General features: G+C 44.9%; 1 non-coding gene across 1 annotated transcript; it reads right to left on the reverse strand.

The window, feature by feature from the left end:
- Nucleotides 1–9395: 9395 nt before the first annotated feature.
- Nucleotides 9396–9533, reverse strand: LOC114810928. The gene has a single exon (XR_003758617.1). It is a non-coding gene; the product is annotated as a small nucleolar RNA SNORA7 (small nucleolar RNA).
- Nucleotides 9534–18022: the final 8489 nt, after the last annotated feature.

Here is an 18022-nt window from a genome sequence, read left to right on the forward strand (position 1 = left end):
CTACGATGAAGAACATCACTGGCCAAAGGTTCAAGCCCAGCATGAGGTGTGGCCAAAGGTTACTCTGTTTCCAATCCCTTGGAGGTAACCGTTGCTTCCTCTTTGACTTCAACTTATAGTGGAAAGTCAGAGGTTCTAGGCCCTGCTCTGCTTTCAAATCATCAGGGTACCTGAATGCGCCTGATCCCAGAAGCTAAGCAGGGTCGGGTCTCTTGGATGGGAGAACACCTGGGAATACCAGGTGCTGTAGGCTTTTCCTTCTAAACCGTAAACTCGTTATGAGAAGTGAATGTGTCTGTTTATTGTTATATTATACTCTTCCAAGTGCTTAGTACAGTATTCTGCACACTACTGAGTGTAGTGCTCAATAAATATATTTGAATGAATGAAATGAAATAGAGAGGAGATGTTTGGGTGAGACAATAATGGAAGGTGCGTTTGGGGAGGCAGTAGTGGAAGAAAGAAAGAAAGGAGGAGTGATTATGAAGGGAAATAGAACAGGGAAAGAATAACAGGATGGCTGTTGAGAGTAACCTGGGGGGTTATCTGGAAGATATGTCACAATCATATAATCAAGTTTCCAGTAATTTTCCAACAATGTTTAATCACTTTCCAGACTTAACTGAATTACCCTTGCTCTTTCAAAGAGAGATTGGCAATGTTACCTTCATGATAATAGGGAACTAGAAAGGCTAAGTGACTTATGGAGAGTTTCACAGGAATTCAGAAGCTGGAATTAGAATCCATTTCTCTCATTTGACAGTGAATTACTATTCTACTGTCTATCTGTGAGAAATAGAGAAGGTAAAAATCTGTCTTAGCTCTCTGGGTGGAGTATATAAGGTGATTGGACAACACCTGGAAACCCAAGAAGCAGCCGTATAGCAAATTAAAATGAACCATAGGTAAACAGGGAGGACTCAGACATTTTGAGAACACTGAGAAGCACAGCCTCAAGCAGGATGGTAGAGCGGATTATTGAGAGCCAGTGACAGAAGACAGGCCAATCTGGAAGGTGGCATTGAAGAAATAATTTCCTTCCCTTGATTAGAAGCTTTGGAAAGGACATGATGCAAAGGACATGTATGTTTGAAGAAAGCTTCATGAATTGCCAGTATGAAAACAATAGCTCGGCATGGAATGAATTGGAACTGTCAAAAAGAACACAGGTCTTTTCAGACATTCCTTCACTCAAGCATGAGGCTTCACACATCTGTACAATAAATTTTGAGCAAGAAAACAGATACATGTGGTAGAGATGGAAGAGGCAGAAACATCCAGTTCTTTTTAAAATAATGTCATTTGCCCAGGAAACAGATGAATTATCCTCAGCAATCTGGTTCATTTAGGTCCATAGTCCAGATCCTTTAAAAGAAAGCAAAGCTGAATACAACCCTAATCCAGGATAGTCTAAGTCCCAGGATTGCCTTTTACTAGGCTTTTCTTTCACATTGCTCTCACATTTGAGTGATATCCAGTATAAAGCTTGGAGCATCTTAAAACCTGCCCTTTGGGAGTTTGACAGCAATAGCAGAATCCCAAAAAGGCTAGAGGATGCAAGGCAAGATGAGTGAAGGAGCAAAACAGCATAAAATGGCATCACTTCTTTGAAAAAACAAAAAATGGGATTTTTTTTTAATAGAAAAAATAATTAGAGTAGCAGGTGGTTCTTTTTGGTTTACTTCCTCAAGGGAGTAGGCTTTTGGAAGTGTAAAAAAGGAGCAAGGCTCTGGTCACAACAAAACACCCATGAGCATTGGATATTCTAGGGATAATAAATTCATAGCATTTCACACCCCAGCAAACAAATACGCATCAGGCGTTAAATAGAGTTTCAAAATATTGTAATCCAACAGACCCCAGCCCTAGACACACACTCACAAACACACACACACACACACACACGAAACTTCCAGCAAAGCCCCTACCCCACATGAAGACCAGTTTGAGAACCAAAGAAAACCAAATACAGTGATTCCTGCTCTATTTCAGAACTGAGGTTCTATTCCAGGAGTAAATCCCAAATTAGGAAACTTCCTTCTGCATTGTTAAATTTTTCAAACAAAAGGTTTCCCCCTTCCTGGGTACTTCCATTTCTCCTCCCTAGAATGTTTCTGCTTCTTCTCCTATTCAACCAGTCAAAATCCTTAACTATTTCTATTAGTTTTATTAGTGTCAGAGAAGATAATTTTGCTAAATCAGTCATTCAACCATATTTACCTGTGTGCAAAGGATTGTACTAAGCACTTGGGAGACTACAATGCAACAGACACATTCCCTGCCCTCAGCGAGCTTGCAGTTTGGAGGTCATATTTCTAATGCCATTCCCTTCTAGATGATTATTACTAATCCAAGAAATCGCTAACATAATTTGACAAAATCCTGTAGTTTATATCATTATTAGAAATTTGTCAGGAGAGGGATTATAAAATTATTAAGAAGATTATCCCAGTGTGTGAACTGGGAATGAGAGGAATGACCAGATGGGTGCTATTTAATGCACACTAGCAATAATTGATTAAATGGCAAGGCAAGAGCTAATACTCTTCCCAATCTGTCTAATTTCCCCTACAGAATAAAGAATAGACTGAGAGAGTCTGAATGAGTCCAAAGCATTTTATTTGCTGCCCCTTTTGCTATTTAATTTTCATTTGTTCTCTACCATTAAGGGTCATCTTTTGGGGGTGATTAAATGGCCCATCTGGCAGCCATTTTTGCCACTTGCAACTCTCCTTTTAATGCAGACTCAGCATGGCCTAATGGATAGGGCACAGGCCTCAGAGTAAGAAAGACTAGGTTCTTGTCCTAGCTCTGTCACTTGTCTGCTGTGTGACCCTGGGCAAGTAACTTAACTTCTCTGTGTTCAGTTACCTCATCTGTAAAATGGGGATTAAGACAGTGACCCCCATATGGGACATGGACTGTGTCCAACCTGATTACCTTGTAACTACCCCAGCACTTAGAATAGTGCCTGGCACATAGTAAGTGTTTAGCACATATTAAGTGTTTAACAAAGACCGTAAGAAAAAAATATACATTTGAATCACAAATATACATCCACAATAAACATAAATGTCCTTGCCAAAAGCTCTGCATAAGTGGATGTGATATTCACCTGAGTCCAGAAACTTGTGTCTCTAGTTTATTTAGGCCCTTCCCTGACTCTGCTTAAAGAGCTACCTATTTGCAACATGCTAGACTACATATCTCCCTTCCTTCCCTGAAGAGTGAAATTATTTGCATTATTTTAAACTTTCTCTGTGGTCATGATAGACTATAATGTATCTATTTGAAGGGTAGCTCACTTCAATACAAAATAGAGCAGCTGTGTGCAATGGAGTAATGCTGTGGGTCCTCATAAACCCAAACCTGAGAATGCACAAACACTCCCCACAGAGCAGGCCCCCCAAAACTGGACTGCTTCCTTGAAGTGTGACTGCTCTGTAAGGAATTTCAGCATTATAATTCAAAAGTTCTATTCTGAAAAAGCCATTATAAAGTGTGTTATAATGAGAGATTGCTATAGTAATAATAATTAATAATTATGGTATTTGTTAAATGCTTCCTATGTGCAAAGCACTGTTCTAAGCACTGGAGTTGATACAAGGTAATCAGGTTGTCCCATGTGGGGCTCACAGTTTTCATCCCCATTTTACAGATGAGGTAACTGAGGCACAGAGAAGTTAAGTGACTTGCCCAAGTCACACTGCTGACAAGTGGCAGAGGCGGGATTAGAACCCATGACCTCTGATTCCCAAACCCATGTTCTTTCCACTAAGCCACACTGCTTCTCTAATGTGAAGTGATATTTTATAATAACCCTTCAGCTACATTAAGTGAATTGAGACCCAGGCAAAGTCAAGGCAGAGAGTCCACATCATCCCAAATATTATCTCAAGAGCTGATGGGTCCAACAGTAGAAGACAAAAATAAACAACCTGACAAATGAATCATCTTTTTACTCCAAGACACACTGCAGTGGAAGAATGCTTATACTAGATTTGAGGCAAATAGATATTTCTATTACTAAATACATTTATTTGAATATTTTTAAAAAGCCATATATGCATTTTATCACCAAGTGATGCCTGGACAAGTGCAGATTTTCATTACCGAAATTAGATGTGTATGAAAACTGTTAAAGAAACAATAGATTAAATGGTGCTGTTGGAGACCAAGGAGAAACATCCTTTTGTACCATTAAATGGCAGCCATGATCTCAACTATGGAAATCTAGGTGGGTTGTGTCACCCTAATGAATTCTCACCTCCCACCCCAGCATGACTGAAACTACAGTTTCAAGAACCAGAAAAAAATCTGAGAAGTCAGCGGAGATAAAAATATGATTTTCTACTTAATAGAATGGGAGTTGGATAATTGACTCTGAAGTAAAAATTCCAAACAGCTTTGAGCCCCTGTATTGGGAGTGGCATCTGAAATAAGCTTACCCTCCCTTTCTCTTTCCTTTTCCAAGCCATATCCCTTTCCAACTTCAAAACTCCAGCAAGAAACCATCCTCCTTTGTGATGGAGCCTTTCTAAATTAATCCTAATAAGAGCAGTCTTCGTATATCTTCTGATTTTCTACGTTCCCTTTAAATAACATGAATATGTTTTAGTCATTTATACACTTGTGTTTACCTTCTAGGCCTTTGTCATATTTTGGCTTACTGAGGGATTTGTGTAATTTTGTATGATCTGTTTCATATTAGAACTCAATCCATTCCTAAGTCACCTCAGCGATGTCCTACAACAGTCTCGTCTGCACACTTTGCTCCTCTACTGCCAGTTTACTCACTGTGCAGTGAGAGCACTGTGCAGATGGATCTCTTCAATCTCACCACTGACCCTTTTTTCCACATCCTCCCCCTAGCCTGGAACTCCCTCCCCCTCCACGTATGCCAGTCTACCACTCTCCCCACCTTCAAGGCATGATTAAGGTCACATCTCCTCCAAGAGGCCTTCCCTGATTAAACCCTCTTTTCCCTGACTCCCTCTCCCTTCTGCATTATCTATACAATTGGATCTGTTCCCTTTTATCAGTTTATCTTCACCCCACCTTCAACCACACAGCACCTATGTACAGATCATTAAATTACATATTTGAAATTACTTACATATATTAATGCTTGTCTCCCCTTCTAGACTATAAGCTCATTGTAGACAGGAACACGTCTCCCCAATCTGTTGCATTTTATGGCATAGGGGATAGAGCAGAAGCTTGGGAGTCAGAGGTAATGTGTTCTAATCCTGGCTCTGCCTCTTGTCTGCTGTGTGTGACCTTGGGTAAGTCACTCACTTTCTGGGCCTCAGTAACTTCATCTGCAAAATGGGGATTGAGACTGTGAACCCCACGTGGGAGAGGGACTGTGTCCAATCCATTCCAGCGCTTAGTACAGTGCCTTGCACATAGTAAGGGCTTTACAAATGCTACAATTATTATTACTACTCTCCCAAGTGCTTAGTATAGTGCTCTGCCCATAGTAAGTGCTCAATAAATGCCATTGATGATTGATTATTAGAGTATGAATTGATGAAGACTATGGTTTTCTTTTTTAGTAGCTCTCCATATGCTGTGACTCCACTGCTGCAAGTAACTGAAACAATCTAGATGTTGGCCAATGGCTGCCCTGAGGCTCTCAAGGGACCTTTGCCATGGTCACAGATGTAAGAGGTTGTTCAGCTGCTCCTGGATCCTGGCAGATCCTGGCACCCTCACTCACTCCCTGCTAGCCCAATGGAGACAAAATTAGATGGCCTCTAGACACCACACAGTGTGAAGTCTATCTTGTTGGCAGGCTTCCAACTTTCCAGGGGATACTGTTGGTTGAGGGACTGAATTAATTTAGTCATCCTGTTGTTTCTATTTGGGACATATTACTCAACATCTGCTTGGATGGGGTCTGGGGGATTAATTGACTTCCCACACAGCCTTTCATTTCATTATATGATATTGCTTCTCCCCGACTTCCTACCACCACTCCACCCTCCATATTTGATGAAACTCTGCTGGGGATCGCTTACTTTTCTCTATGATGGATTATTAATTAAATTGAACCCTGGGTTTAAATATTATGATCTGGCCATTATTTTTTTCATTCCGTTCTTTTTGGCTGGTAATGCAGATTTCCAGCCCATCCTCTTAATTTCCTTGAAAGTGATTCTGACTTGTAATATGTCAGATCTGTTTGTGTGCCATTCATGGAGTTTTTTTCTATTCCTCAGAATTTATTGGTGAACAATGGATAAAGGGACTGATCCTGAACAGTTTACACAATCAAAAAGACTTGAAGCAGTTCCATCTCTGTTGGTCCCCTGTTTTTTTATGTCATTTGTTAAGCGTATACTATATGCCAGTCTCTGTACTAAGTGCTGGGGTAGATACAAGCTAATCAGGCTGGATGCAGTCCATTTCCCATACGGGGCACTTAGTCTTCATCCCCATTTTACAAGTGAGGTAAATGAGGCACAGGGAAGTTAAATGACTTACCCAAGGTCAGACAGCAGACGTCCGGTGCCAGTATTAAAACCCAGATCCTTTTGACTCCCAGGTCCGTGCTCTAGGCCATGTTGCCTCTATGATGGTTCGGCTGTTCTCTAATTACCTTCTGCCTCTCTTAGCTACAACTTCCATGTCACCTCTGTGACTCTTTATCCTCACTGCCATTGTCCATGTTCCATCTTCCTTTCTCCTTTTTTCTAACTCTCCTAAAATCTTCAGGTTATAGTCAGACTTCTAAATAATAATCTTCTGCCCACTCAGGGAATGAATACTCATAGCTTGTATCTATCATAGCGCTTAGTACAGTATCTTGCACATAGCTTAACAAATACCATAAAAAAAAACAAAAACCCAAAGCATCCATAGGCTTTGTACCTAGTAAATCTAACCAACTTCCCTCTGTGGTGCTTCATGTTTTGCCTGTTTGACTTGGATTGCTAATATAGATGGGAATAAACTAGTTGTTAGCCTTTGTTGGATTCATCATCAAGGTGGACTGTAGAGAACTCCACAGATAATTAGGAAGGGAGAAAATAATTACAAACACATTAGCTAGATGGGATTAGGCTTTCTAAAATGTCTCCCCAAATTAAAATTTCCCCAACAATATTTTTTTTTCCAATTGAGGAAAGCACTGCTCAACCCTTAGTTCTTCTTGAAAACATTAAATTGAATACATTTTTGAAGCTAGGAAGGCAGCAGGTGGGTTTTAAAAACACATTGAAGCAGAACCTCAAATCAAGTAGCAGAGCTGCAAAAAGCTACATGCAGTCGTGCAGGCATAAGGAGGATCTTTTAAAAAAGGAACTTTGAGATTCAGATGGCAGAAAGTAGAAATGAAAGCTGACTGGTGGGAATTGGGTAGCCGATTTGGGTAGCCTCCAAGGGAGTAAATTTGGGCCCCAGATTATTTTCATTATCGTCATTTACCTTTGTCATTCAACCTGAAATAATATGTCACTAACAGAAGTAAGAGAAGGCAGATTTCACCTGATTTCCAATTTCTAAGACCTGGCTCCTTGAGCCCAAAGAAAACACACTGGTCTATTAGAAAGAGCACCGCTCTGGGAGTCAGAGGACCTGGGTTCTAATCTCAGTTCTAACACTCGCCTTTGGGTGATCTTGGATGTCACTTTGTGCCTTAGTTTCCTCATCCATGTAATGGGGATTCAAAACCTATCCTCCCTCCTACCTAAACTGTGAGTTCCATCTGGGACAAGAATTGTGACCAGCCCAATTATTTTGTATCTTACCTAGCACTTAGTACAGTGCATGAGATATAGTAAATCAAATCAATCAATTCAATTAATCAGTCATATTTATTAAGCACTTACTGTATGCAGAGCACTGTATTAAGCCCTTGGGAGAGTATAACTAAACATGTCTAATCTGACTTCTTATCTTCTCACTCAAACCTTGCAGCATGGTGTAGTGAATAGAGCATGGGCCTGGGAGTCATAAAGTCATGGGTCTAATCCCTGCTGCATCACTTGTCTGCTATGTGACCTTGGGCAAGTCACTTCACTTCTCCATAGCTCAGTTACCTCAGCTGTAAGATTGAGACTGTTAGCCCCATGTGGGACAAGGACTGTGTCCAACCTGATTACATGTATCCACCCCAGCACTCACTGTAGTGCCTGGCACATAGTAAGCACTTAACAAATACCATGATTATTAATATTATTACTGTTACTGTAGACAATATCACTATTATCCCAATCTCACAAGTCCATAACTTTGGCATGGTCCTCGGCTCATCTCCCTTATTCCATCAGCATATTCAATCTGTCACCATATCCTGTCAGTTCTACCTTCACAGCATTGTTAAAATCCTCCTTTTCCTCTCTAACCGAACAGCAACCATGCTGATCCAAGCAGTTATCCTATCCCACCTTGATTACTACATCTGTCTCCTCACTGACCTCCTGGCCTCCTGCCTCTCCCCACTCCAGTCCATAATTCAGCCTGCTGCATGGATCATTTTTCAACAAAAACATTCAGTCTATGTCTTCCCCCTTCTCAAGAACCTCCAAGGTTGCCCAACCACCTCTGCTTCAAACAGAAATTCCTTACCGTCGGCTTTAAAGTTCTCAATCAGCTCACCCCATCCTATCCCATGTAACTAATCTCTTACTACAGCCCAGCCCTCACAGTCCACTCCTCTGGTACCAGCTTACTCACTGTGCCCCGATCTCGTCCATCTCATCACCGACTCCTTTCCCACATCCTCCCCCTAGCCTGGAACTCCCTCCCCCTCCATATACCCCAGACCACCACTCACTCCTCCTTCAGTGCATCATCAAGGTCACATCTCCTCCAAGAGGCCTTCACCGATTGAGCCTTCTTTCTCTCGGCTCACTCTTCCTTCTGCTTCATTTATGCACTTGGATCCATGACCCTTGGACTTAGGATATTTCCTCTACCCCCAACCCCACAGCACTTCAGTATATATCCTTATTTATTTATATTGTATGTCTCCCTGACAGACTATAAACTTATTATGGGCAGGAGCTGTGTCCACTAATTCTATTGTATTGAACTTTCCCAAGTGCTTAGTATAGTGCTCTGCACCGAGCACATTCTAAATAAATATGATTGATGGATTGATTACAATATAAGAGAGTTGGTAGAGGTTTCCTGCCCACAGTATAAGCATTTAACATGTCTTGTCTTGTCTTATGCTGTCAAGTCATCACCGACCTGTAGTGATGCCATGGACACATCTCTCCCAGAACACCCCACCTCCATCTACAATCATTCTGGTAGTGTATCCGTTGAGTTTTCTTGGTAAAAATATGGAAGTGGTTGACGATTGCCTCCTCCCGCACAGTAAACTTGAGTCTCCATGCTCAACTCTCTCCCATGTCACGGGTGCCCAGCACAGGTGAGTTTTGACATGTAGCAGATTGCCTTCCACTTGCTAGTCACTGCCCAAGCTAGGAATGGAATAGGTATGCCTCTGCTTGACTCTCTCTCCCATAGTCGAGACTGGTAGAATACTGGAAACTCTCCAGGTGTGACTCTGAGAGGGGAATTTAACAAGTACCACTATCATCATTATTATCATTCTTATCATTATTATTATTGTTGTTGTTATTCAAACCCAACCTTCGTCTAGCTCAAGTTTTACATACACGCACAAAAAAATCAAGGCAACTCATTCCGAGGAATTTTTATTTTAATCCCAACCAAGTGAACGCTATGTACATGGGCTCCCCATTTTATAGTTCAGAAGGCCTACGGCAAGCCAAGGTGCTGTGTCAATTACAGAAAAATCAATGAAGATACTGTTCAGGAGTCCTTTTCACCATTCAGTGCGGATGATATCCTTCACTTTCTAGCACTGATTCATTTACTTTCAGACTCTCGAGGGGCTACTGACATATTGCTATCTCTGAAGAATCTGAAGCAAAATTCACCTTTGTTTCTTACTGCAACTTGTTCCAGCACCGTTTGTTATGCCAGTTTCAGCCCGCTGCTGCAACGACCCTCTGATTTGTGTAGATGAGCAGAGACAGGCAGTGTGTGAACAGGCCTTTCATGTCCCCCAAATGCTAAAACAAGCCAGCTTTCCCTTTTCTCTGCCTCTAGGCTGTAGAATATTTCCCTGCTGCTTCTCCCTCTCACCCAGTAAAAATGGCGCTGGAACAAAGATCCTGGGAATTTCCATCCAGTTTCAACGCTTGGTGAAAACAAAGACTGGGAGGTAGTTGGATCTCCTTGTTGATTAGTGTGTGCCTGTTGCCTCAAAAATTCATTAATTCATTCAGTCAGTCATATTTATTAAGTGCTTACTCTGTGCAGAACACTGTACTAAGCGCTTGGGAAAGTACCATACAACAGGCTCACAGTCCAGAGGTGAGGAGACAGACATCAATACAAATAAATAAAATTACAGATATATACATAAGTTCTGTGGGCCTGGCAGGGAGGAAGAGTGAGGTCAGCAAGGAGGCTGATGTAGTAATCTAGGCGGGAAAGGATGAGTGATTGTATTAACGTGGTAGCAGAAATCTGTTCCTCTCATAGTGAGTGAGTTTGGGAAAAGCTAAATGCTACGCCTCAAACATGACTCCTCTCCCCTAAACCAATTCTAAGAGCACTGCCAGACGTGTAACACTAGCCCTAAAGAACAGTGTCCCCACGTTGCAGGGTGCCTTAAAGTCAGAGGCACCCTATAAAGCTGTGCACCTTGAATCAGGTCAGGGCTGTGCATGATGATGTGAGCCAGGACTCAGTACCAAGATCTGTCCAGGATCTCCCAGGATTGCAGAAGTGCTGACATTTTGGAAGGAGCAATGGATCAGAAGACAGAGTGGGTGGGAAAAATTTACCTTACCCTGCTGGAGAGAACCAGGGCCGGTAACCAGTTTTTTAGATGACAAAACCAGAATTACTCTCTTTCAAGTTATCCACCAGACGAGGGGAGGTTTATAGTGCCTGTTTGAAATCTTTCACTATATAAAAATGAAATGCTCCCCCTGTAGAGGGTTGGGATGGGAGCATAAGGGCAGGAAAATGAATTGAAAAGGACCATTTCCAATAGAGAAGGCCCTAGATCTCACAAAACTTACTTTGTTACTCCACTTGTGAATGTGGATTCTAATTCTGGCTCCACCACTTGTCAGCTGCATGACCTTGGGCAAGCCACTTAACTTCTCTGTGCCTAAGTAAAATTGGGATTAAGACTGTGAGCCCCACGTGGCACAACCTGATTACCTTGTATCTACCCCAGTGCTTAGTGCTTGACACATAGTAAGAGCTTTACAGATACCATAATTATTATTGTATAGCTGTCCAGTAACTTTAATGTGATTGTGCTTCCAGTAACAATAATAAATAATGAAAAACCCAAGTCAAAGCCCAATTTGAATCATGGCTAAGTGAATGTTCTGTACAGCCTTTTGTGAATTTCTGGCACTCAGTCAATGTTAAACAATGATCAAACCACTTTTTCACTGAAGAATAGGAGTCTGAGCTAGAACGTTGGAAAATAAACCAGCTCTGTGCCTTTTGTGAGTTTTAGGTGTTCAGGTAGTAGGAGAGGAGGTTGTTCTATTAGATCTATTGGCAGCTGAGGGATAAGGTTACTGAGAAATTCTGTATCTTCTCAGACCACCTGACTCCATGTCTGAGTGTGGGAATAGTAGCCAGAAAAATATTTGAATTGTTGGTTTGCCAAACAATTTCCTTCTCCTTCTGTGCAACCTTTTCTGACTTAATGGTTCTGGCAAATTTCTGTTTTCCTGCCTCTTAGATGAAAAATTCCTTCCCCTCCTGGCTCCAGTCTCCTCAGTCACTCCAGTAACTTACTGGCATTTACACTGAACTCTATAAGTTACGGTTTTATATTTACAGTTTGTGTTATTTTGCGCCCTTTATGATTTTATGGCTTTAAGGTCCATGTTCTCATTATTGGTAGGTTTCGGTATTTGACTTATTCTGTTTCCACCATTAGATTATGAAGTCGCTGAGGTCATGAAACCTCCTTTTCACTGCCTTTGTGTCAACATCCCCTTCCTCTGCCCCACCAGAGTATTTGGTAGAGTTCTTCTCTACCCATGTTGAAAGATGGATGACTGATTTACTTGTGTCTTTGTCGATTCCTCCTCTCCTTACCTACTCAGTATGGGCACCACTTAACGTTTTTTATGGTATTTTTTTAAGTGCTTACTATATGCCAGGCACCATACTAAACTCTGGGATAGATACAAGCTAATCAAATTGGATAGAGTCCCTGCCCCACATAGGGCTCACAGTCTTAATCCCCATTTTACAGATGAGGCAGCTGACGCTAAGTAACTTGCCCAAGGTCACACAGCAGATATGTGGTGGATCAGGGATTAGAATTGAGGCCCTTCTGACTCCCAGGCCTGTGCTCTATCCACTAGGCCAAGATGCTAATCTGGCATTTCTATTTTTCTCTTAGATACTTCATCTTAACTCCTCTGTTCTTGTCATTCTTTCTATCACCTTTCCCCAGCTGATTGCCTGAATTCCTTCACTCTATCCCCACTGCTTTCAGGACATCTCCAAATGGAGAGATTAGATTGCTTCATGCTGCCAAATTCCCCATCACCATGAACAGTGCCCCAGTTGTATTCGCATCCAAAAGCCAAATCTTAGAATGTTCTCTGTCATCTGCCAATTGTTCCCATGTCCCATCAGATATCAAATTCAGTAGTTCCTTCTCAATCAATTAATCAAACCATCAATAGCATTTATTGAGCACCTACCCTGTGCAGAACATTGTAATAATAATCATGGCATTTGTGAAGTGCTTAACCACGTACCAGACACTGTACTAAGCACTGGGCGGATAGCAGCAAATTGAATTGGACACAGTCCCTGTTCCACATAGGGGTCACAGTATTAATCCCCATTTTACAGATGAGGTAACTGAGGCACAGAGAAGTGAAGTGACTTGCCCAAGTCCACATAGACATACGGTGGAGCTAGAATTAGAATCCATGATCTGACTCCCAGTCCTGTGCTCTATCCACTCTAGCATGCCGTTTCCACTATGTCACATTGCTTCTATTATGCCTTAGTGCTTGGAAGAGTACCATAGAGTTAGTATACATGATCCCTGCGCCTTCAAGTTGCTTACAGTCAAACAGAGGAGGCAAATCATATTTTCTGCCAGACAGCCTGAATTTGCCTACTCCTTTTGATATCCTGCCTTGAATACCGCATCAGCCTCCAGGCAGGCCTCCCAGCCTCCTGTCTCTCCCCACTTCAGTCTAAGGGGAGGTTGTTCTATTAGATCTATTGGCAGCTGAGGGATAAGGTTACTGAGAAATTCTGGATCCTCTCAGACCACCTGACTCCATGTCTGAGTGCGGGAATAGTAGCCAGAAAAATATCTGGATTGTTAGTTTGCCAAACAATTGTCTTCTCCTTTTGGGCACCTTTTTCTGACAATGGTTCTGGCAAATCTCTTCTTTCCTGTCCCTCAGATGAAAAATTCCTTCCCCTCCTGGCTCCAGTCTCCTCAGTCACTCTAGTAACTGGCCTCCCAGCCTCCCATCTCTCCCCACTTCAGTCTAAACTTCACTCTGCTGCCCAGATCATCTTTATACAAATATTTAGTTCGCATATTCCTGCTTTTCAAGAACCTCCAGTCGTTGCCCATCCACCTCCACATCAAACAAAAACGCCTTACCATAGGCTTTAAAGCACTCACTTACTTCCCTGTCAAGCCAGCCCACACCCTTTACTCCTCTAATGCCAACCTACTCACTGTACCTCAATCTCATCTATCTCACAACTGACCCCCTCACCCAAGTCCTGCCTCGGGCCTCGAATATCCTCAGTCTTCATATCCGACAGACAATCACTCTCTCCACCTTCAAAGTCCTCATTTCCTCTTCTCCCACTTCCTTCTGTAGTGCCCTTGCACTTGGTTTTGAAACCTGTATATTCCATAATTTATTTATGATAACATCTGTCTCCCCCTCTAGACTGTAAGCTTGTTGTGGGAAAGGAATGTGTCTACCAACTCTATTACACTGTACTCTCCCAAGCGCTTAGTTACAGTCCTCTACATATAGTAAGCGCTCAATAAATATAACTGATTGATTGATCTGTAGCCTTTGAGCACTTGATAGTCACTCCACCCTCCATCCTTTATTACTTATGTACACATCCACAATTTATTTTAATATCTGTCTTCCCCTTTAGACTGCAAACCCCTATGGGCAGGGAACGTGATTACCGGTTCCATTGTATTATTCATTCAATAGTATTTATTGAGCGCTTACTATGTGCAGAGCACTGTACTAAGCGCTTGGGATGAACAAGTCGGCAACAGATAGAGACAGTCCCTGCCGTTTGACGGGCTTACAGTCTAATCGGGGGAGACGGACAGACAAGAACAATGGCACTAAACAGCGTCAAGGGGAAGAACATCTCGTAAAAACAATGGCAACTAAATAGAATCAAGGCGATGTACAATTCATTAACAAAATAAATAGGGTAACGAAAATATATACAGTTGAGCGGACGAGTACAGTGCTGTGGGGATGGGAAGGGAGAGGTGGAGGAGCAGAGGGAAAAGGGGAAAATGAGGGTTTAGCTGCGGAGAGGTAAAGGGGGGATGGCAGAGGGAGTAGAGGGAGAAGAGGAGCTCAGTCTGGGAACGCCTCTTGGAGGAGGTGATTTTTAAGTAGGGTTTTGAAGACGGAAAGAGAATCAGTTTGGCGGAGGTGAGGAGGGAGGGCGTTCCAGGACCGCGGGAGGACGTGACCCAGGGGTCGACGGCGGGATAGGCGAGACCGAGGGACGGTGAGGAGGTGGGCGGCGGAGGAGCGGAGCGTGCGGGGTGGGCGGTAGAAAGAGAGAAGGGAGGAGAGGTAGGAAGGGGCAAGGTGATGGAGAGCCTCGAAGCCTAGAGTGAGGAGTTTTTGTTTGGAGCGGAGGTCAATAGGCAACCACTGGAGTTGTTTAAGAAGGGGAGTGACATGCCCAGATCGTTTCTGCAGGAAGATGAGCCGGGCAGCGGAGTGAAGAATAGACCGGAGCGGGGCGAGAGAGGAGGAAGGGAGGTCAGAGAGAAGGCTGACACAGTAGTCTAGCCGGGATATAACGAGAGCCCGTAATATTAAGGTAGCCATTTGGGTGGAGAGGAAAGGGCGGATCTTGGCGATATTGTAGAGGTGAAACCGGCAGGTCTTGGTAACGGATAGGATGTGTGGGGTGAACGAGAGAGACGAGTCAAGGATGACACCGAGATTGCGGGCCTGCGGGACGGGAAGGATGGTCGTGCCATCCACGGTGATAGAGAAGTCTGGGAGAGGACCGGGTTTGGGAGGGAAGATGAGGAGCTCAGTCTTGCTCATGTTGAGTTTTAGGTGGCGGGCCGACATCCAGGTGGAGACGTCCCGGAGGCAGGAGGAGATGCGAGCCTGAAGGGAGGGGGAGAGGACAGGGGCGGAGATGTAGATCTGCGTGTCATCTGCGTAGAGATGGTAGTCAAAGCCGTGAGAGCGGATGAGTTCACCGAGGGAGTGAGTGTAAATGGAGAACAGAAGAGGGCCAAGAACTGACCCTTGAGGAACTCCAACAGTTAAAGGATGGGAGGGGGAGGAGGCTCCAGCGTAGGAGACCGAGAATGATCGGCCAGAGAGGTAAGAGGAGAACCGGGAGAGGACAGAGTCCGTGAAGCCAAGGTGAGATAAGGTATGGAGGAGGAGGGGATGGTCGACAGTGTCAAAGGCAGCAGAGAGGTCAAGGAGGATCAGAATGGAGTAGGAGCCATTGGATTTGGCAAGAAGGAGGTCATGGGTGACCTTAGAGAGAGCGGTCTCGGTAGAGTGGAGGGGACGGAAGCCAGATTGGAGGGGGTCTAGGAGAGAATGGGAGTTAAGGAATTCTAGGCATCGATTGTAGACGACTCGTTCTAGGATTTTGGAAAGGAAGGGTAGTAGGGAGATAGGACGATAACTGGAGGGGGGAAGTGGGGTCAAGAGCGGGTTTTTTTAGGATGGGGGAGACGTGGGCATGTTTGAAGGCAGAGGGGAAGGAGCCCTTGGAGATTGAGTGGTTAAAAATAGAAGTTAAGGAAGGGAGGAGGGCAGGGGCGATGGTTTTAAGAAGGTGAGAGGGAATGGGGTCCGAGGCGCAGGTGGAGGGGGTGGCACTTGCGAGGAGGGAGGAGATCTCCTCTGAGGATACTGCAGGGAAGGATGGGAAAGTAGGGGAGGGGGTCGGTGGGGGGGAGGGGAGAGGCGGAGGGGTGACTTTGGGGAGCTCAGACCTGATCGTGTTGATTTTCGTGAGGAAATAGGTGGCCAAATCATTGGGGGTGAGAGATGGGGGAGGGGGAGGAACAGGGGGCCTAAGGAGAGAGTTAAAGGTCCGGAACAATCGGCGGGGGTGACGGGCATGGGTGTCGATGAGGGAGGAGAAGAAGCTTTGCCTGGCGGAGGAGAGGGCAGAGTTAAGGCAGGAAAGGATAAATTTGAAGTGTGTGAGGTCGGCTTGGTGCTTGGACTTTCGCCAGCAGCGCTCAGCAGCTCGAGCATAGGAGCGTAGGAGGCGGACGGAGGAGGCGATCCGGGGCCGTGGGTTAGTGGAGCGAGAGCGGCGGAGGGAAAGGGGGGCGAGAGAATCGAGATGAGTAGAGAGGGTGGAGTTGAGAGCGGAGACCCGCTCGTCGAGAGTGGGAAGAGAGGACAGGGCGGCAAGGTGAGGCGAGATGCTATTGGAAAGACGGATGGGATCGAGAGAGCGGAGGTCTCTGTGGGGCAGTAGCGAAGATTTGCAGGGGGAGGGAGTGTGAGAGATAAGGCAGGTGAGAAGGTTATGGTCAGAGAGAGGGATTTCAGAGTTGGTGAGGGAGGAGATAGTGCAGCGGTAGGAGATGACGAGATCGAGGGTGTGACCGAGTCGGTGAGTGGGCGCGGTATGGTGGAGGAGGAGGTCGGCAGAGTCGAGGAGGGATAGCAGGCGGGCGGCAGAGGAGTCTTCGGGTACATCCGTATGGATGTTGAAGTCTCCGAGGATCAGAGTGGGCAGAGAGAAGGAGAGAAGGAAGGTGAGAAAGGGGTCAAGGTGGTTGAAGAAGTCGGAGGTGGGACCGGGAGGGCGGTAGATGACGGCGACAAGTAACTGGAGTGGGTGGTAGAGGCGAATGATATGGGCTTCGAAGGAGGGGAAGGAGAGGGAGGGGGGAGGAGGGATAGTGCGGAAGCGGCAACGGGGCGAGAGGAGGAAGCCGACGCCTCCTCCCTTACCGGTGAGTCTGGGGGAGTGGGAGAAGGAGAGGCCTCCGCCGGAGAGAGCGGCGGCGGAGACCGTGTCTTCGGGAGAGAGCCACGTTTCCGAAAGGGCGAGGAGGAGGAGAGAGCGGGAGAGGAAAAGGTCATGGATGAAAGGTAGCTTGCCTGTAATAGAGCGGGGGTTCCAGAGGCCACACTTGAAAGTAGCTGTGGGTGCAAGGGGGGGGGGGGGGGGAAGGGCGGGGGGAGGGGAGGGTTTGGATGGGAAGGAGGTGGCGGGGCCCTGGACGAGGAGAGGGGGATGAGGGGTGGCGGTGGGACAAGAGGACTGGGATGGGGCGTGGGTGGGGAAGAGAGAAGGGGGGAGGGGGTGAAGAGGGGGTTTGGTGGGGGGAAGAGTAGGGGGAGGGGGAAGAGGGGTAGCGCTGGTGAAGTGGGGTTCTAGGGCGGGAGAGAGGAGGGGGGGAGGAGACACTCTCCCAAGTGTTTAATAAGGTGCTCAGTCCACAGAAAGTGCTTAATAAATTGACCAGGCTTTGACCATCTCATTTTTGTTTATGGTATTTGCTAAGCACTTACTCTGTGTCAAGCACTGTACTAAGCACTGGGATAGATACAAGTTAATCAGGTTGGACCCAGTCCTTGTCCCACATGGTGCTCACAGTCTTAATCACATTTTAAAGATGAAGTAACTGAGGCACAAAGAAATTAAGTGACTTGCCCACCAAGGTCACACAGCAAAGTGGTGGAGCCAGAATTAGAATCCGGGTCATTCTAACTCCCAAGTCCATGCTCTATCC

This window comes from Ornithorhynchus anatinus, chromosome 3 (assembly GCF_004115215.2).
Source record: "Ornithorhynchus anatinus isolate Pmale09 chromosome 3, mOrnAna1.pri.v4, whole genome shotgun sequence".
NCBI classification, from domain to species: Eukaryota; Metazoa; Chordata; class Mammalia; order Monotremata; family Ornithorhynchidae; genus Ornithorhynchus; species Ornithorhynchus anatinus.